This window comes from Mus musculus, chromosome 5 (assembly GCF_000001635.26).
Source record: "Mus musculus strain C57BL/6J chromosome 5, GRCm38.p6 C57BL/6J".
Classification (NCBI taxonomy): domain Eukaryota; kingdom Metazoa; phylum Chordata; class Mammalia; order Rodentia; family Muridae; genus Mus; species Mus musculus.
This window is the reverse complement of record NC_000071.6, coordinates 55,801,911-55,823,339: the sequence shown is the minus strand read 5'-3', so window position 1 is coordinate 55,823,339 and position 21,429 is coordinate 55,801,911. Positions and strand designations below refer to the sequence as shown.

The 21,429-nt window shown below is 34.7% G+C and overlaps 1 long non-coding RNA gene across 2 annotated transcripts; it reads left to right on the top strand.

The window, feature by feature from the left end:
• The first annotated feature begins 2,246 nt into the window (after positions 1 to 2,246).
• On the top strand, positions 2,247 to 20,115 carry Gm30778. 2 transcript variants are annotated; one of them, XR_376964.2, is made up of 4 exons: positions 2,247 to 2,326; positions 14,334 to 14,603; positions 19,064 to 19,169; positions 19,264 to 20,115. It is a non-coding gene; the product is annotated as a predicted gene, 30778 (long non-coding RNA). The 2 variants fall into 2 exon arrangements; XR_868427.1 differs by lacking the exon at positions 19,064 to 19,169.
• The last annotated feature ends 1,314 nt before the right edge of the window (positions 20,116 to 21,429 follow it).

The window sequence follows — 21,429 nt, the reverse complement described above, 5'->3', positions numbered from 1 at the left end:
AGAGAGAGGAGAAGGTAGGGGAGAAAGGGAGCAAGAGGGCTACAGAGGGAGAGGGGGGTGTGAGAGGAGACAAGAGAGACAAGAGCTTAAGAGAGGGGAGAAGTGCCTTTTACAGTGGGCTGGGCTACCTTACTGTTGCCAAGTAACTGTGGGGAGGAGCTTACCTGACTATAGCCAGAATACATGGTATTCTTTTCCATCTTCTTACCACTTTATTTGTGTGTTCCCTGGGCCTTCTTGGGGACAAAGTTAATAACATCTCCTTTTTGGGTCTGAGTATTCAGAGTCACTAATCCACAGCCTCTTGACCCAGGTCTTAGTACTTGATAAATCTTTTAATATGATAAGCTTTGGCTGTGTAGAGACTTACTTATGAGAAATTATGCTGACTAACTTTCATTAACATGACATAAACTAGAGTCATCTAAGAAGAGGTAACCTCAGCTGAGAAAATGTTTCCCCATCAAATTGGTGAGCTTGTTATTGTGGGACACATAACAGATGTGGAAATGTTTCTGATGCTTTTGCTTTGTCTTGGGACCCTTTGCCTACTACTAAGATCGCATCAGCAAGCCCTCACATAAGGATTTGTTCCTAGTCCTGTTATAGCGTGTTATGCTGTGTTCAGTTGATATCCCTGGAAGATTTGCTCTTTTCTGAATGAAAATTAAAAATTCCAATAGATCTGTGGGAGATTGGAGGTGAAGGAGAACTGGGAGGAGTAGAGGCAGGGGATGTTGTGGTTTAGATACATTACATAAGAGAAGAAAGAAAATGAAGTTAATTTGTAGGCAGACTTGTGGGCCATTTTCTTGACTGCAGACTGATGTGGACATACCTAGCTTGCTGTGTATGGTGGCATTCCTGGGAAGGTTGGACCTGGAATATATACAAATGCAAACTGTGCAAGCCAAAAACAATAAGTCAGTAAATAACGTTCTTCCATGACTTTAGTTTTAGTCTCCTGCTTTGTGATCACACCATGACTTTACTCAGTAAGTGTGGCCTGAGAACTGTAAGCTGAAAAAAATAAAATCTTTTCCCCTACAACTTGTTTTTATTCATGGTGTTTAATCACAGGAATCAAAATTCAAAGACAAGAAGTAAAACAATAGTTACCAAAATTCATGATGTCTTTATTAGAAAAATAGGTGGGAACAAATGAAAAACAAAAGAAGTGCAATATACATATTATATTAATTAATACATCATCAACTATTTTAGAAGTAAATCATAAAATTAGCTATATGGGAATTATTATATACTAATCACTGTTTCTTCAATTTCCAGGTTTCCTATACATGTTGACTGAATGAAGCCTTAAGCATACAAATATCTTGTTGTATATGAATTATCAGCAATTTTTAAAGTTAAGGCTAATATTCAAAATGCCTATCTAACATTGCTGCAACTCTCTCCATTATTCATTATTAATTATTCACTTATAACAGTTCAATATTAGCTCTTAGCATAAAGTCAGAGCCTTGCAAGTTCTAGGTTAGCTTCTGACCACTGTGTCCCTGAATGGTTTTTCAGCCTATGAAACTCAGACAGCATCAATTTAAAGGAGACACGTTGAACACATACTAGGTTTTCTTACCTGTCATAACAATATTATATCTGGCAATTGATGTTTTTATGGGATTGATGCTATGAAGACTATACTAGCAGAATAAAAAAAACAAAACAGAAAAGGTGAAAATATTGTAAAACAAACTTCTCTCTACATAAGAAAGGGGCCAAAGTGAATGATTTAGAACCATTATCATAATCATATTAATATTAGGCATCCTACATAAAATTATTATAGACCACTATTCTTCCTACCCATGAAATCTTAGCTGACTAATTCAAACACAAAATGTTTGTTGACATTTTTATTATGTTCATAACATTGTACTGATCTCGAAACTCTTAGGTGAGATAATCTTTCTCAAATTTATTCTTGAAATTTCTCTTTATCAATACAACCTAAAACTTTATTTTAGTCTTCTTTTGTGCAAAGATGATTTTTAGACAAAGACAGAGGGGAAAAAAGCTAGAGTTGAAATATTGCATACCTTATCTCTTCAGAAATTTAAGAGGAATAAAGAAACATTTAGTTGCGTCAATTTTGTTTAAGGTTTTCATGGAACCTGAGCATAAGAAATAAACAATACATAATCACAAAATTCAAGAGGTGCCCTTTAAGGGAGAAGTAGGACAGTGACTATAAAAATAATCACACTCTAGCCTGTTGAGGCTGGATTCCCCAGTATAGGGGGACGCTAGAGCAGTGAGGCAGGAGTGGGTGAGTGGTTGGGACAGCACCCTCATACTGGTAAAGGTGAGTGGGGAAATAGGGATGGCATGGGGGATTTGTGGAGTGGCAATTGGGAAGAGGGATATCATTTGAAATGTAAATGAATAAAATGATTGATAAGAAAGATACAAAAAAGCAATATTTTTGAGCACATCTAATCAGATAACAGGTGAAATTTGTTATTTCAATAATAGAATGAAATGGTATTATTGTTCACTGTATACATATAGATTATTTCTTGGCATATATATACCACAAAACAATATTAGTATCATTTTAATGATATTTTATTGATTACAGTTTCTTAATACACACAGAATTATAAATATTCTATTGTCATAAAATCTATATTTTCTAATAAAATATAGGCAGATAATATATAGTTATCATATGTATAGTAGAAATGTTCAAAAGAGATTTGAAGCCATAATGAAAATATTCAGAATGAATTTTCTTCCTTTATTGAAGTTTAACTTTCTGTGAAGAAAGGAATAATAATCTAGGCTTGATAAAAGACAGTTTGGTAAGCCTCCTTGTTCTCTCAGTTCTGAGTTCTGACCCTTGTTAATTACAGAGAGTTCTTCGAATAAAATAGCCTCTGGAAGTTTATTTTAGATACCATTTTTATCTAAAATTTCTCTCTCTCTCTCTCTCTCTCTCTCTCTCTCTCTCTCTCTCTCTCTCTCCTTCTCTCTCCCTCTCTCTCTCTCCTTCTCTCTCCCTCTCTCTCTCTCTCCTTCTCTCTCCCTCTCTCTCTCTCTCCTTCTCTCTCCCTCTCTCTCTCTCTCTCTCCTTCTCTCTCCCTCTCTCTCTCTCTCTCTCTCTCTCTCTCTCTCTCTCTCTGTGTCAGTGTGTGTCCGTGTGTATGTGCATGTATGTGTATGTTTTCCTTTTTGACATGATCTCTGAGAGCTTTTTCTCTAATGTCCAATACATTAACTTTCTAATTATGCTATAAAGATTCTTTTTCAAATATTCTAACTCCTCTTGTAGGTCCCAAAGCCAAGTTTTAATTATAAATGGATTTGCAAATTGCCTCCTATCTCTAAATTTCCTATTTGTATTTTATTTAAAAAGTTATAATTCATTTTCCTCATTGTTCACCTCCCTCCAACTTCTCTCTTTATGAGCTCCTTCACTCTCAAATTCATGACTATTTTCTTAAAAAATATTATTGTTACACATGTACATGCACATATACACTTGCAGACAGAAAGAGATAGAGAGACAGAGAGAGAGATAGACAGAGAGGGTGCAGAGAGAGGGACACAGAGAGAGAGAGAGACAGACATGGGGTCAGAAAGAGAGAGACAGACAGAGAGAGAGAGAGAGAGAGAGAGAGAGAGAGAGAGAGAACCTTCTAGGCCCATTTGGTCATAACTCCTATCCAGTGGTCTCATACATATGGTATTGTTATTGTGGTATTATTGTTTGGGAAGCTTTCTTAACATACATAGAGGATACTATTTTACAGCGTACATTGTAGTTCTCTGACACTGAACCACCATTTTTCCCATTTTTTTTTTTTTTTGTGATTTTCTTTGAGCCTCGATGTGGCCAGTGTGTTGTAGATGAATCGGATGCTGATCAGCTTCCCACAGGCAGTTGTGCTATTCTCTTGGACATTTGTAGATTACTGTAATGCTTTGAAACTGTAGCTGCTTTGATGAGGGGTGATAAATACTTAAAATTCAGTTAGAACTTGTACTCATTTAGAAATGTAGCAGTTAGTAGTTTCTTCTCTATGGTCCATGACATCTCCAGCCCCACTTAATTAGTTAGGTTTATAGTCCTAGACATTAACTTATTCCTATTGTTTGGACAGTAAGTCCAATTAGACAACGGCTGTTTTCCTCAAAAAGGAATGCCACTAGTGTATCGTTGTGGTTATCTTGCCAAAATGATCATTATTTTAATTATTTTAATTGATAGGCATTGCTGATTGGTAGGACTATTGATTGCTTTCATTTCTTGGAGAATGTCCAAGGGATTTCATGAGAGAAAATTCTTTTTATATCATGGCCAACAATTGCCTTGAACAAAAAGGTATATTAAGCTTTCATTTTCATGTACTTGTTATAATTTTTCTACTAGCAGAAACTACGAAATAATTTAATCAGTTATTTTTCTTCTCTGACCAACCTCTCTATTAACACTTTCTATAACAAAGTATTTGTCTTCTCAATATTATCTGCTAATTTCAGATACACAACTTTCATATACACAAAGTCTGTTTTGATTATTTTTATTTATTATTATGATGATGATGATGAATGTTGTTGTTTTTATCAGACATGATTACAAAATCAGCTATCATTAAACCATTTTAGTAGATCTCACTTGATGGTATTTAAGTATGCCAAAAGATAGTATCAAAAGAATGTAGGAGCTGTCTTTTCCTTTCTTTTCTTTTCTTTTCTTTTCTTTTCTTTTCTTTTCTTTTCTTTTCTTTTCTTTTCTTTTCTTTTCTTTTCTCTTCTCTTCTCTCTTCTCCTCTCCTCTCCTCTCCTCTCCTCTCCTCTCCTCTCCTCTCCTCTCCTCTCCTCTCCTCTCCTCTCCTCTCCTCTCCTCTCCTCTCCTCTCCTTTCTTTCTTTCTTTCTTTCTTTCTTTCTTTCTTTCTTTCTTTTTTCGAGACAGGGTTTCTCTGTATAGACCTGGCACAGGTATCATTGCCCAAACTTTTGTAGCTATGAAGAATTATGCTCCAATTTTAATGATTTCTATTGCTTAAGATTTTTTTCATTCTACACTATATTCTCAATGTACTGTGATTCTTCACGGATCTTCATTGTTTTTGGAGCCCCTCTGAACTAGTAAGTATAATAACTGGAAGATTACATTTCTAGTCCCTTTTGGTTTAAATGAGGTGACAGCAGTAGTCCCTATATTCCTGGGAACAAATAAAAACTACATTTTTGAAGTATTTGATTATCCCAAAAAAGTTTGTCTGGCTTTGCTTCATAAGTACAGTTTTCTTGTGGGGGGAAAAAAAAAAGGTTGGACAAAAAATGTTTGAAACCATCTCAATGTTCAACAGCCACAAAAGAAAGAAGGCCTGATTTGGAAGAATGAAAAGGAAGAGGAGGAAGAAGAAGAGGAAGAGGAGGAGGAGCAGGAGGGGGAGGCATGAATAGGTAGGGGGAGGGGAAAAAGAAGGTGTGAGGAGGAAGAGAAGAAAAGAAAGAGGGAGAAGAAGAGGAGGAGAAGGAGAATAAGGAGGAGGACAACATGAAATTGGGTGGGGATATGTTGCATCAAGTATGGAATAGAGAAGAGGGAGATGGCAGAGGGATACAACCAGATTTTATTGAATCAATGGATGAAATTCTCAAGAATGAAGAAGCACTATAAAAAAGCAAACTTGAGAAATTTATCAGAAACATTTCCATATGAGTTTTTATATAATTATTTTTTATTAAAAAAGACTTGATTTGCTAGGGTGGGAAGATACCTGGGCGGGCTCCAACACCTTAGAGGAGAAGGGGATGGGGTATGTGTGGAGGGTCCCTTTGAGTGGAGGAGCATGATGCAAATGAATTCATTGATTAAAAAATACACTTGAAAAACTCAGTGTTTAATAATCCTTGTGACATCATGAGGAAACTAAAGAAACACAATCTAATTGATGGCAGGCTAACTTTTCTGATTTGCTGCAAAGCCTTCGTCCATATTTATGTCACTCTCATCTCTGTGCCTGGTTTATTTATTTAGCATTGATATATGTGAGATATAAATCAATATTAAAAGTGTTATGGCTGTGCATATCTGCTTTCACTATGATTAATTTTTCGAAGGGAAAAAAAATTAGCAGAAGCTAAAATACTTCAAAAAGTGCAGTCAGAATGCAAAACTAGCTTTTACATGATTAACCAACTACAGGGAAATAGCATTTTTGAACTATAGATATTTTTGCTTAATGTGACACCTAACTAAGCTTTCTTTAAGTAAAATTTTCTAAAAGATGGAACAGGTATTCCAATTCATTTGTAAATTGGAGAGCTTTGTACATTCAAAGGAAAGATGATACCTACTTCATTACAGCTTCAATTTTAGATGCTTTTGCTCTTAAATAAAATAGATTTTATTCAGGTTAATGGCCTTTAGCCAGAAATATGAACACTTTCTTAACTGCTCTTGCTCCAGAGCTTAATCTGCTCTTTAGATGTCTCCTTTCATAATTAAAATATAACCTTGCCTTAATATCTCCTGCTAAATGAGGGCTGGCTTTTGTCAAGTTACTACGACTTTAGAATGTAACCTAATTAATATCACTATACTTTTAATTTTACTGGAAATGTAAGATAACTTATGTTCATCTGAGTGTCCTTACCAATTACAAATTGAAAACTCCTGTAGGGCTTACTAGGTTTGCTCTTTCCTTAGGACTCTTACTTCAGATTTCCCATATACAAGCTTATTCTCTATCCAATCAATTTAAATTCATCAAGAACTGGCCACTAATTCTTTTGAGCTTCATATTGTTGACATGTTTATAAGAGGAAAGGACATTGGATGTATTTATGCATGTGAATCTTCTCAGTTAATTTATTTGCTTTGGCAACAAATTAAAGGGTTTGAGGATTGTACTGTTTCATACAGGCACAGAATACTAATGAACAATTTTAAGTTATGATTTTCATAACAAAATATTTATCCCTTGCATTTGTGCTTGTACACATGTACTAGAAATTATCCTATTACCAATTATAATGTCCTTGATTCATAATGAGTTGTACACTGAGTTCTAAAAGATTATCTATGGCTTCAGATCATTAATTTTGATTCATAGAGGTATATACATATGAAGTTATTTTAAAACGGAATTCAGCATAGCCTTTATGATACTATTTGTTACTACTCTAGATTATCTAAAAGTTGTAGAGAATTATGCAATTTTGACACTACATAAGTATAATTATGAGTGAAGTAAGTATGTAATTCCAAAAATAAACAAACTAAATGAAGTAAAAAATGAAATAAAAGAATGTAATGCTTCTGGCTATCCTCTAAGCTGACTTTGTCACGATTCAGAGTTTTGATTATTTTGGTAACATTTTACATTTTTCTTTAGTTTATTCTGATTGGATCATTATAGTGTGCCTTTAGAAAGTGTACATGTGTATTTAAGTGAATTTTCAATAAAGAAGTAATACTACAAGCCTGTTTAAGGTACAGAGCACAACTCTGTGCCATCACGTTGAGAAGGTACCTCAGCAAACTGCCTTTCCTTTTTTTACTCACTGTTATAAGTTATGAGAAAATAACTCACAAACCAATGCTGGAGTTGTTATTATTACTTATTTTGAATATATTGCAGCTCCTTTTGTTTTTTCTCTAAGGAGTTGCATAATACTGGTTGTGAAGATCAAATCTAACAAGGAAACTGCTCATACAACAATAATTAAAACAGTCTCATGGAGCCAAATACAGCAGAAACCACTGTTACAGCCGAGCTCTTGGAAAGCTGAAAGAATCAAAGACAGAAAATACTTAGACACAGTTGACTGATGGACACTCCTGGGTCAGTGCCTCATGCTAGAGTGATGACGTCGTAGCCTACAACCTAGTTACAATAAGGAGTCATTTGCCAATAAGGAGAAACTGAAATTAAGACAACTTTTGAGAAACCTCTCAAATTAAGTTAAAATGTTGATGCTGTGCACAGCTGGGTCCACATTCACTCTTTCCAAGGCACTAAGGCTATGCCAGGGAGAGGAACACAGCTCCAGTCGAAAGACTGCGGATATGAACTCCACAGAAAGGGAAAGGGTCAGAATAGAAACAGCTCAGAGAATGAACCACTTATTCTAGAAAGGAGACTCTCCAGAGCACAGTGTCTACATGGCAGTGTGTATAACATGATTATCTTAAAGTAAATATAAAGTACATTTTTTGAACACAGCACGTAATTGACTTCTAGAAAAATTTACAGCTATACAAATCCCAAACTGGGATGGAATTGTGTAGTCATTTTCAATTTGTTTATATTTCCCATGGTTTGGGTCTCTCCTTAGTGATATTTATGTTTTGGGTTTTTTTTTTTTTCCTGAGAGAAGCCCATAATTCTCATAGTCTGTTTCTGAAATAATAATCTCTAGTAGTTCATATCTTTAAATATATTATCCTCACTGTTTTCTCAGTGTACTGTTTACAACCTTCAGCCTTAAAGAAAAAAAACAACATTGTTCTCAAATAATGTGTACAATATTAAGTGTACTATGGGTAGTTCAATATTCTAAACAATACCAATTGCAAAAATAATCCAAACTATTTTACTGCAAAATACAGGCGATTGAGGTGTTGTTCCTTGTCACTGATACCCTTAAGATAGCTGGCCATGGTGCAGTTGATACATAGATTATTAAAAAAGAAAGAAAGAAAGAAAGAAAGAAAGAAAGAAAGAAAGAAAGAAACCACCAAATATTTAATTTTTCTAAATGCATTCATCTGATAACCTCTTGTACAGATAAATGAGATAAATCAATTTTAGTCGTTTCCCCAAGACAACAGACCTAGTTAATATACGTTTCCATGTGCTTAAGCTAGCTAGTATCTCTATAGTCATGACAGTCCCTGAACCCCAGGAAAGTTTTGAGAAATATTTATTGTTACAAGTTAGTTATACAGAGAGACAAAATCAAGAATGAAAATAGCATTGATAAGAGACTGAGGAAGTTAAACCATAACTAAAAATATAAGTAATTTTATGCTTAAAACGTTGAAATACATATTTTATCTAATATTCTATGTGTAAAAAATATACATAAAGAGTTATTAAAAGGGCAGATACTTAGGGTTACAGATTATGTTTCCACTGTGAAATTGCAAGTAAGTTAACTAGACTCTTGATCTTTACTAAATGAAGAATACATTAAATTCAACACAAAACAATAATGGCAAAATCAGAGAGGAAGTCTGAACTATGTAATAATCTTTCCTTTCCCTTTGCAGGTGTTTATCAAAAAGTAAGACAGAGAGCATGCCCCTGATCTTGTAAGCAAGACTGAGTGATTTAAATGGTGACTCTAGTGAACGCAACTGTATGAGAGCAGTTCTGCAATAATCCTGAGTTATTTTCTTCCAGCTAAAAATAATCAAGTGTGAGTGCTGTGGTCTGAAAGCTGCTACCATTCTCTAAATTCATAAATGACCTTTGCTCATTTCACTCCACCTCATTTCTTCTCAACTCCCTATCCTAAGTCTTCAGCTTTCATGATGCCTTTTTTTTAGCCATATAGGCAATGACATTATCGTATTGCAACTTTACACACAAATACATCCTATTGCCTTCCTGTAATCAAAACATGAAGCTAAACATTCCTAGCTCTTTAACACCTCCAGCTCTAAGGAGTGCATGTCAGTAAAGTGGCCCTAAATGTCTTTTTTTTTTACAGAGTGTATAAAGAGATTACAGCCCTCATGCCATAGATATGGTCCTTTAATTTGAGCGGCTTTTACTGCTTTCCCCAGGCTTGCCAGTCCACGGCTTTCAATGAAGAAGGATTTTATTGCTTCATTGATGGAAGCATTACTTTTATAATCTCCCGTTATTTATTGTCCCAATGCTTTTCCAGTTAATCAGATGCCCCAGTCTCTCCCTCGTCATCTCCATAGTGTTAAACAATATTTATCTTCCACATGCACTGTATAGGATGTACTGATTTCTTGATTTTAAAGGTAAGCACAAGGATGGATAGAGTTGGTTAAGTTTTTCTACTATCTCCAGTCAGCTAACAGGCTCTTAGTTTGTGGATCATTCCCTTGTTCAAATGCTTCAGAAATATTTCCAAGGCCAGGTCCAGTGAATATCCTAATCTGAGTGTTGGCATTAATTTTCTGAGCCCATCTCCTCTGAGTTTGGAACAATCAGTTAATACTGAAAACAATGACTTATACTATGGAAACATTGCCATCCATACATTTTTTTTTCCTGGCTGGAAACCTCCATCTTATAGAAAACATAAACTGACATAATTTGTTGTATTAATTCTGTTGTATTTTTTCTGACTATCCTGTGGCAATTTTTTTTGTTTTTTGAGACAGGGTTTCTCTGTATAGCCCTGGCTGTCCTGGAACTCACTTTGTAGACCAGGCTGGCCTCAAACTCAGAAATCGACCTGCCTCTGCCTCCCGAGTGCTGGAATCAAAGGTGTGTGCCACCACCACCCGGCTGGTAAATATTTTAAAATTATCTTCTCCAAAAGTAGCCCATGGAGAGAAACATAGCATACACCTAGATGTTCTGCCAAGGGTGATTTAAAATATTTGGAATGTAGTTGAAAATCGAGTTTCATTGGGAGAGTCTTGGTTAATTGTGCAGATTGTTGCTATAATTATTCCGTCTCCCTCACTTTATCCAAAGTCAAACCTATAAAATAGTACAATGTAGCCTAAGACGGTTTTGCTTTTGGAAGCTCCAAATATTTCTTATATATATTTCTTATATTTTGGTATACGGTGGCAGGGAATGCCTTGGTTCCCATTGGTTTCCACAAACTTAAATTTTTCAAAAACTGCATTATATTAAAATAAATATCACTTTCTCCCTGGACAACTGAAAAGAATATAGTTTTTTAATGAAGCTTGGTATTTCTTACCATATGTTGACTTCTTCTCTTAATTTTCTGACTTTCTTTTCATGAATTCTTAGAGAAAATAATAACATATTGTGTGAATATTAGCATCAGATGTTTTCTCATGTGTATAGAAGAGGATAATATAGAAATTTCTTGGGAGACTACAGGTCAGAGAGTACTAGGTATCCATTTCGACACCCAGACTGGTATTTCATTGGCCCAGTATAACTAATGTAACTATTTGAAACTCTGGAGATCTTTTAGAATCCTCTAACTTCCACAGCAATGACTAGACAGCAAATGGCTGCTCATCTTAGCCAATTCAAGATGTTAGCAGAGCCACTAGGCCTAGCTCTGTGGCTCTGTGGCTCAGTGGCTCAGTGGCACAGAGGCACAGTGGCCCAAGGGCAGGGAAATTTGTGAATATTCCCATCTCAGACCACAAAGAGCTTTTATAAAACAGAGTGAGTAAAAAGACATGAGTTTTCAAAGTGAATGACTTCTGTGCTTTGATCCTTATATGTAGCATGTTTTGTTTGTTTTATCTCAGTGATGCAGAGAGAGACAGAGAGAATGTGGTCCTTTCTATTGTTTTCCCTTAGGAACCCTTTTCCTCTGACTAAAATAAGCTTTAAAGAACTAACACAGTTTTTTTTTCACTGCTTCCATTTTCTTTCACATCTTTCTGTTTAGGATCTGAACACTCAACACTGGAACAGTCTATGGCAATTGCACATATATGGAGAATTGCTGAGAGAACTCATTAATTTTGTATCTCAGATTATGCAATCAGATATAGGTCACCTAGATATATATATAACGAGTAAATTAAATTAATGGCTAAAATCAGGGAAAGGAAGAAGTCAGAATTCCAAAGTTGCATAGTAACACTAAATTCATATATCCAATATTCTACCAAAATTTAAAGAATGTACAGTGACTAGAACTACATAAGATGTTTAATGGAAAAAGATCCAAATCATCACTAATAAAGTCTTCAAGAATCTACTAGACACACATCTTAAACTACTCTCACAAAGAAGTAAAATAAGCTAAAAGATACTGTGAAAATTTTTCAAAAATAGATGAACAAATTGATGATATGTTCAAAATAGAGACGGGAGACTTTAGAGTGCTGAATGCCAAAGGAAAATATTTGATTAAAAAAAGAACATTTGAAGAAATCAAAAAGAATTTATAGAACTAAAAAAGATGATTGAAATAAAAAATTTACTACTGAGGTGCTGTAGAAGCTTTAAGAAAGCATGAGAAAGAATCAACACACTTTAAAAAAAAGAACAAAGGAAACTTTTGAGAAGGTAATACAGAAAGGGAAGATAAAGATAGAACACTAGACACTAGAGCCTAAGGGTCAGACAGAGCCCAGTTAAATCAACCAGCCCTAACATTTTGAGAATATCATAAGAAGAGAGAAAGGGTTGAAAGAATGTTTAAAATTACAGTGCTTGGAGAGTTTCGTGATTTGTTAAACATTAAAACTAGATGCACTCACAATGACCTCAATAGGGTTCAGTGAAACAAATTCCAGTTGAGTTTTGGATGGAGGAAAAATTATTGAAAATTTCAAAATAGAAATGACTCACTATTAATAAAGAAGTCACAGTATGATTTTAGATATATTCCGTGAATAGACACTTTGTATGTAAGCCAAGACAGTGAAAGTGTTAAGTGAGAAAGAATTAATAAGGACCCCTTATCTGAAAATATTAACTATTGAAAACTTCAAAAGGAATTAAAATGTTCACAACAAAATCAGTAATGTTTGTTACTCTGCCTGCTCCATAAGTGTCCAAGCTTTGACGTCTGGTGGGCTGAAGCCAAAGGGCACTACATAGAAAGTGGAAGTCGTAGGAGAAATAAAAAATATTAAAATTAAATACAGTCTAATTGTAAATTGTATCAATGAAACAATATTTTGCAAACTTACTTGGCTTTTCCCCACATGATTTAAAATACTAATACATTTAAAAGTATATATCTAAAACTAAATATTAATTTGATTTTAGTTTTTAACTTTGTACTTTCTGCTATAGATAATAAGTATGCCCAAATAATTTTATAGTTCATTTATTTGGGGAAAGTAATGTATATAGATGTAATTTTATCATATCAGCAATCCAATGGGATTAAAATGAAGACAAAAACAAGCAGGTATTTGAGTATTACTCAGTACATAGTCTTTGCTTTGTGGCACACCTGGGATAATCACAAAATGTAGCTATGCAAGGTCTATGATCAGGAACTTTAAAAGAAGCTAATCAATTTGTTACAGAAAAGTTAAATATTTAAAAAATTAGGAGAGTGTGGAACAGGCAAAAAAAGTTCTAAAATTGTAAAAAGCAAATAAAATAATAGTGTAAAATATAGCTAAATAGTATAAAATCATACAAAAATAGTATAAAAAATCATAGGTGGTACCTCCTTATGAGTTATTAGAAGAAATGCAAGCAGCCTAAATGCTTTAATAGAGAAGAGAGTTTGGACAGAAACATAGGATGTAATTCCATGAAACCTATATTCATTTTTTATTCAAAGATACAAGTATATTTAAAAAGAAAGCATGGAAAAGATTACCCATGCAAATAATATTAAAAATTAATGTGCTATTAACTTTATACTGCTATATACTATTAAGTTGACTATATTAATATCAGACAGAATCTAAATGTAAAAAGAAATTATTAAATTCAAAAAGTATAATACACTTTATGTTAATTTTATTAAATATGTGGTTATGATAAATAGCATAATTTAATAAATTGACATCAAAATAGGTAAAAGAAGACAGAATTAAGAGAGACAAATGTTGTAATTTTGTAGTTGGAGTTTAACATCTTAATTTCAGTATTTACACCAGTAACAATGTAACAATGATTGATTTTCATTTCAAGACACAAATGGGACACAGGACCATTTTATTGAGGGGAGTCGGTATCCGATTAAATTTCAGACTCTCACAAAGACAGACCTTTATATTGGAGAGCTTTTTAGTCAGGCTTTCATTACTCTGTCTTTTTTTTTTTTTTTTTTTTTTTTTTTTTTAGTCTTTATGTTGTCAAAGAATAACAACTCGTTAGAATGGAATTTTTATTTTTTATTTTTTATTTTTGGTAGTTACATCGTCTTTGGTCTTTGTCCATTAGCAACAGTGGCTTAGAACTGACAGCAAGCCAGAATATCAAGGAAGCCAATCAACTTATAATAGAAGAAAGTAAAGAGGGAACTGGAAAGATTTGATCCCAACTAGTACAAAGCCAATGTATTCAGTGACTTAACTTTCTTTCTCTTGTTTCCAAATCCCAAAAGTTTCACAACCTCTTACTAATTTCATAGGTAGGTGGAAATGTTTTGAGTACATGGCATTTGGATAAGGATTTAAAATTCAAGCCATATGCTAATCTTGTCAACTTGATGAGTCTCTGTGTTATCTTAGACAGCAACATCCACGCAAGTGCTTAACACTCTACAGTTTGGATCCTGGTTTGAATATAACGGACAAAGGAACTAAGTGGCAGCACTCATCTCTCTACTTCCTGACTCTGGACACAATACGATGAGCCTCAACATCTCCAGTTGTCATGACTTCCCTGCCCTGATGGACTGAGCTCTCGAATTATACTCAAAATAAACCCTTCTTCACACATGTATTCAATATAAAGAAGTTAATGCATAATACACTTACCGACAGTAAAAATCTGCCAAGGTCAGTACAGACTGCTACTTAAAAATATAAACACTTCAGAACTTCTTTAAAATATTGTTATATATTGATTTATTGTGATCTAACATTAATAGAAATGACACATTTGCTTGGTGAACTATAGAAAACATTTTTGTAACTTTCACTAACATGATAATAAATAGAAATAATAGTTAAGATATGTTTTTAAATTGTTTAACAGTAGTAGTAAACATTTATTGAATATTTGCTACACTCCCAGTGGTAACAAGTCAGAGAAAATAAAATATTTTTCAAGTATGTTAAGGCTTATTAGGAAAGTTATCTTAAACAAACAAGTTCCTATGAGTTTTAATGTACTAACTAAATTCAATATATTAAAGTCAATATTACCTTGTAGGATCATAGCCTCACACTGTAGATTTATTAATATTGATATGTATCTTGAAAATCCTCATATCAAACAATATGAGATACTACCTCCTGGTAATTACATTTTTCCATTTTTACTCATATTGATCACAAATATTCAGATTTACTATAAACAATCAATAGCTATATCCCAATTGACCAAAAGAACAAAGATTTTATATATATATAAACATATATATGTATATATTATTCACTCTTATAATATTTTTTCTTTGAAATTTAAACTCTACTGTATCAATTAAGATGCAAGTTTGAAAATCCATATTATCAACTTAATCTTTTCCTATGAACAGCATAATCCATTTACTTCAATTGCTACATTTTCTTTAACTACTGATTAAAATATTCATGATTCCATTTCTTGATGTGTTATTCTAGGCTAGTGTGTATTTCATTCTCTGCTTATTTTACTTTAAAATATGAATTAAATAAGTTATAGTAGTATCCCCTTCTTCCTTCCAAAATAAAAATAACCCCAATTTCACTTATAAATTATATTATCAGTGGTCTTTCTCAGCTCATGTCTGTGTTGATGCCTTTGTTCTGTGATACCACTGAAGACCATAAAAATATTCATAATCTACGCTGCAGCCCAATTCCGTGTTGATGACCTGAGGCCATGCTGCTACTGCGAGCCATACTAATGTCCTTGGCCAATGCTGACAATGAGGACTGTGATGTTGTCCATGGCTTGTGCAGCAGCAGCAGCAGCAGCAGAAAGCCATGCTGATGCCCATGGTCTGTATTACCACCGGTCACCATGATGGTGTTAGTGGTACATGCTGATGCCACAGACCATGTGGATGTCCCTGGTCTGCACTATCACAAGAAACCTTTTGTAATTCCATAACCTGTGCTTTCACTGACTTTAAAAGGCAAGGAAGCTACTTTTTGCCATGGTATTGATGACTGCAGACTCTCAGTTGAGAAAGCCCCAGGACTTCAATAATGTTCCAGTGAATATGTGGCAACACAAATTAGACCTTTCCTCCTCCTCCTTCTCCTCTAGCTTCTTCTTATACATGCTCAGTGGTCCCTAAGGAATGAGGGACAGACTGGGGAAGAATGGAAAGTGAGGGGGCTTGGGTTGATGGTGTGAAATTCCAAAATTATCAATAAATACATTCTATAAAGTATGTTATGTTATATAATTTTTAAAGATTATTTTATTTAGATGCATATATGTTTGCCTAAATGTGTTGATGTATACTATGTGTGCGCATGTACCCTTGAGGTCTAAAGAGGGATATATCTCCTATGGCTGCAGTTACTAAGTATTGTGAGCTACCTGATGTGGTTCTTGTGAATGAAACCTGGGTCCTCTAAAAGTGCCTTAAACATCTAAGCTATCTCGCAAGCACACCATCGTACATAGTTTTGATCATTAGCTTTAAGTGGATATCTTGGTGGTTATTTTTAAATACAATGATGGATATAAAAATACTTGTATTTGTAGAATCAAAAATTCCTCTTTAATGTCCACTTAATATCAAAGTAATTATTTTTTTGTGTCAGTCCAAAATACATTTATTTCAGTGACTCTGTTCATTTCTTGTGGCCTTCTTTTTTTCTTTCCAAAGTAATTATTTATTACTTATGTCATCTGCCAATATTTAATTTCCAATTCTATCCAGTTATTTACATTTTCCTTTTGTTCTGCTGTTTTTTTTCACTTTTGTTATCTGTTATTCTCATATTTTAATATCAACTGATTCTTTGCTGAGTTTATTGCCAAATTCACACCTGAATATCTCCTTCCTTGTTCCTAAAGTAGAAATTAAGCCTTTTTTCTAGATCCTTTTGTTTGATTGGTTGTTTTGTTTTTGTTGTTGTTGTTTGGTTGGTTTTTTTGTTCTTTTGGTTTTTTTTTTCTTTTTTTTTTTTTTTTTTTTTTTTTTTTTTGAGACAGGGTTTCCCTTTATAGCCCTGGCTGTCCTGGAACTCACTCTGTAGACCAGGCTGGCCTCAAACTCAGAAATCTGCCTGCGTCTGCCTCCCAAGTGCTGGGATTAAAGGCGTGCGCCACCACGCCTGGCTCTTTTTTCTAGATCTTGTTTCCAAGTTTTGTTTTATGAAAGTACATGCACTTAAACTATTTGATTTAAATATTAAATTTAAATATTTAAAACTGCTTACTTCCAAGCGGGGCGTGGTGGCGCATGCCTTTAATCCCAGCACTTGAGCGGCAGACGCAGGAAGCTTTCTGAGTTCCAGGCCAGCCTGGTCTACAGAGTGAGTTCCAGGAGAGCCAGGGCTATACAGAGAAACCCTGTCTCGAAAACAAAAAACAAAAGACAAAAGACAAAAAACAAAAAACAAAAAACAAACAAACAAACAGAAAACCCACAAAACTGCTTACCTCCTTTCTAACTCAAAGTGTAGCTTGATGTAAATTGTGTGCTTGCTTTTTTAAAAAGTGTCTAATCGCATCCAGATTCATTGTTGCTGTTAAATCCTTCCCACATTTGCTCTCTAAGTCTTTAAGTATGACTCATCCTTTTATCTTTTCAAAGGTGTTTCTCAACTTCTATTTATAACCTGTCATAAAATTTTACAATCAAAGAAATAGATTTTGCTTTGATAGTCTGTCATTTTCTCTAATTCCATGAAAGAGAAAATTATATTAGTTAACTAACATTAGATTCTCTGGTGATAAGTAAATTGTCTTTGTGAACAATTTAAGATAAATTTCAAGTTCAGAACTTTGCTCAAGTAATAGCATTTTCTATACTTGGTCTTATTGGGTACTCCTTTGAAAGTTTTGTGTACCATCTTCCCTAGCTATAATTTTATGTATAAAACTTTGCAGTTTTTAAAATATCAGTCATATAAATGCTGCACAAAAATATATAGTGTGAAGAACTAGTTGGAAGTAGATATGTAGAAAATAACAATATTGTACATAGACTTGGCAAAATGTACAAATAACTATGGAACTTATTCAAAGTGAAGAAAGAGGGAAGCATTCCACAGGGCTGCCCTTATTTTGTTAACAGAGCCAATGTTAGAGTGTTAAAGGTTATAGGATTTACAAACACTCTTTTCCTGCTTTGTATAATAGTTGCACAATGACTGAGAGTCCATATTTCCATCCTTTAGCTTCATACCTGATGAATGTATGAAAAATTGAGGCAACATTGTTTTCCTGCAATGACACTAGACTGGAGAATGACCTTCTCCTCCTTCTCCTCTTCCTCCTCCACCACCTTTTTTTTTCTGATTTGTATCAATTACCTTGCTAAATGGGCCCCAAATAGTGACTTCTATTTTAAGTCAGTTGATCAAATATTTATAAAGTAGTTATAAAGAACCAAGTGTTGCACTATTATGTGCCTTATAATCCTGTTCTCAGGGTATACATTTTTGACATTATCATTTAATCAAGACATTATGCTTTGTAGAAAACAGAGAAAGTGAGAGAAAGAGAGAGAGTGTGTGTGAGCGAGAGACAGAGAGAGAGAGAGACAGAGACAGAGAAAGAACATAATAAATTATCTCTCATCTAGCTTTTGATGGGATTCTCAATTACTTCTCTATTCAGGTCCAAGATTAATCTTATCTGAGGGCAAGTGTTCTTGCAAAGCATTATATTTTCCATGCCTGTGAAGTTTTAAGAGAAAAATTGTGGCAGACATTTACATACCAATTTTTTATCTTGTAGAATGTCCTCCAGAGTCTAACAAATCAATGAAATGATTAACAAATTGATACATTCCTAAGATAAAGTCAAGCATAGAACTTTCTCTCACTGATATATATAACCTGTAGTATGAATCTGGTCTATAAAGACCAAAATTTTTTAAGCTCTCAATGAATGATATAATAAAAACTGATATACGCAATGCAAAACTTAATGTGTTAAGACATAATAATTTTTTTTAAATATGCAGTTTTCTTTTTCTTTATTTTTATTATGGTAAACAATTTTGAATGCTGCCATTTCCTGTACATCTTCATTCTATGTTTTTGTTGTTATAATTTCTATCACAATTCAGGATTTTAGAGTTAGATATATCTATAACTCCTATTGAAATATCTTTATTCTGATTTAGAAGAAAGGTATCAAGTAACGCCCTGCGTGACTGGTCTGATTAATTGTACTCAAGTCTAGCGTACATACAAATGACATGTAGAATGTGATAAAGCAAAGCTTGCAAGGTAAATCTCCAGGGTTGTTTCGTTTTTAATGTTTTTGCCTTAAATATTTGTATATGTATCAATTTCACATGTGATATCAATGCTTGTCTTCTAGGAACTTCACTTTTGGTGTCTGAATCTATATGTTCTAACCACTGGTTACATCAGTACCACATCTGACCCCAACCCTTTATCAACAACCAAAATTCAACTGAGACGTCACCTCCCATTGGACCATTCCTTTGGAAGTCTCAGCTTATATTTGGTTTCTGTAACTCTAAGACAGCTTGAAAGACAGAATGTACATGATAGGTTGGACAGAGAAGTTAAATAAAAACATATTTTTGACTAGAGATTGGAAGAATGAGGGTGTAAAGGTTAGAGTTAAACAGCGATCTATGGAAAGCATCAACTAACACAAAGTCTAACACAGCTGTGGATCCAGAACTGTTACCAGACATTGGCTGACATGATGTGAATCTCAGCAGGCATCAGAGACGTTCCTCTAGTACTGTACTGTTGTCCTTCCGCGGGACGGAGAGCATACTTCACCAGAGACAGTTTCCCTACCCACCACTCCCCCTTTTTGGCCCTGGCGTTCCCCTGTACTGGGGCATATAATGGACACAGAGTGTGTATCTGAATGTAATTTTGTCAAAGTGAGCATAAGACTTTTATATTACAGAAACAAAGAAATTAAGTGATAATATATTAAGGCCATTCAAGGTACATTGAAGTTATCTGATGCAAAATTACTTTTACACACAACAGAGGAATGCGTACTTAAAAGCTAACAGTAACCAACTGGTATAAAATCAATGTTAACAATTGGGGTCAAAAACAGCCCCACCTAAGGTCAGCTTAATCTTAGAAGTCAGGGGCCAGGGCTTCATGCCATTTCCATAGTTCCAATTCTAGCCTATTGTATAGTCCACCTTCCCCCTAGGCCATTGTAAATTCCTGTATATAAGTGTAACTCAGCTATTTATAGTTCTAAGTATTTACTCTAGTTCCTTCTTTTTTTTTCCATTTTTTATTAGATATTTAGCTCATTTACATTTCCAATGCTATACCAAATGTCCCCCATACCCACCCACCCCCACTCCCCTACCCACCCACTCCCCCTTTTTGGCCCTGGCGTTCCCCTGTACTGGGGCATATAAAGTTTGCATGTCCAATGGGCCTCTCTTTGCAGTGATGGCCAACTAGGCCATCTTTTGATACATATGCAGCTTGAGTCAAGAGCTCCGGGGTACTGGTTAGTTCATAATGTTGTTCCACCTATAGGGTTGCAGATCCCTTTAGCTCCTTGGGTACTTTCTCTAGCTCCTCCATTGGGAGCCCTGTGATCCATCTAATAGCTGAATTGTGAACATCCACTTCTGTGTTTGCTAGGCCCCGGCATAGTCTCACAAGAGACAGCTACATCTGGGTCCTTTCGATAAAATCTTGCTAGTATATGCAATGGTGTCAGCGTTTGGAAGCTGATTATGGGGTGGATCCCTGGATATGGCAGTCTCTACATGGTCCATCCTTTCGTCTCAGCTCCAAACTTTGTCTCTGTAACTCCTTCCATGGGTGTTTTGTTCCCACTTCTAAGGAGGGGCATAGTGTCCACACTTCAGTCTTCATTTTTCTTGAGTTTCATGTGTTTAGGAAATTGTATCTTATATCTTGGGTATCCTAGGTTTGGGGCTAATATCCACTTATCAGTGAGTACATATTATATTGTGTGAGTTCCTTTGTGAATGTGTTACCTCACTCAGGATGATGCCCTCCAGATCCATCCATTTGTTCCTTCTTAAACCACAACCTTCCTTCTTCTTAGGTCATTGTAAATTTCTGTGTAGGGCAGTGACTCAGCTATCCATGCCCAGGGTCAGCTCAAGGACTGCCTAGGACTGGTGAAGAGTCTGACTTAGCTATATGTCAAAATCAATCCTTAAAGAATCTTATAAAAAAGCAATATTAAGGGAAAGCACACAGATCCGTTTACCAACTAAAGCAAGGACAGATTTGGAGCATTCGTTTTACAGGATGCCATGCTTCCAGGAGACTAAGTTTCCATGAACTTTTCACCTAGGGACTACGCCCAGGTTTCTAGGCCTGTCACTCAAGTCATTCCTGGAGTGGATGTAGCAATTAATAAAAAGGAAAATTAGAGGAAAAGGAACCTATTTTAACCATTTCATAAATAGACAAAAAAAAATAGTTTTGGGTGACAAGCCCTTGCTAATGGTAGATAACTGCTACGTTGTTCCTTGTTATATGTTGTATGCTC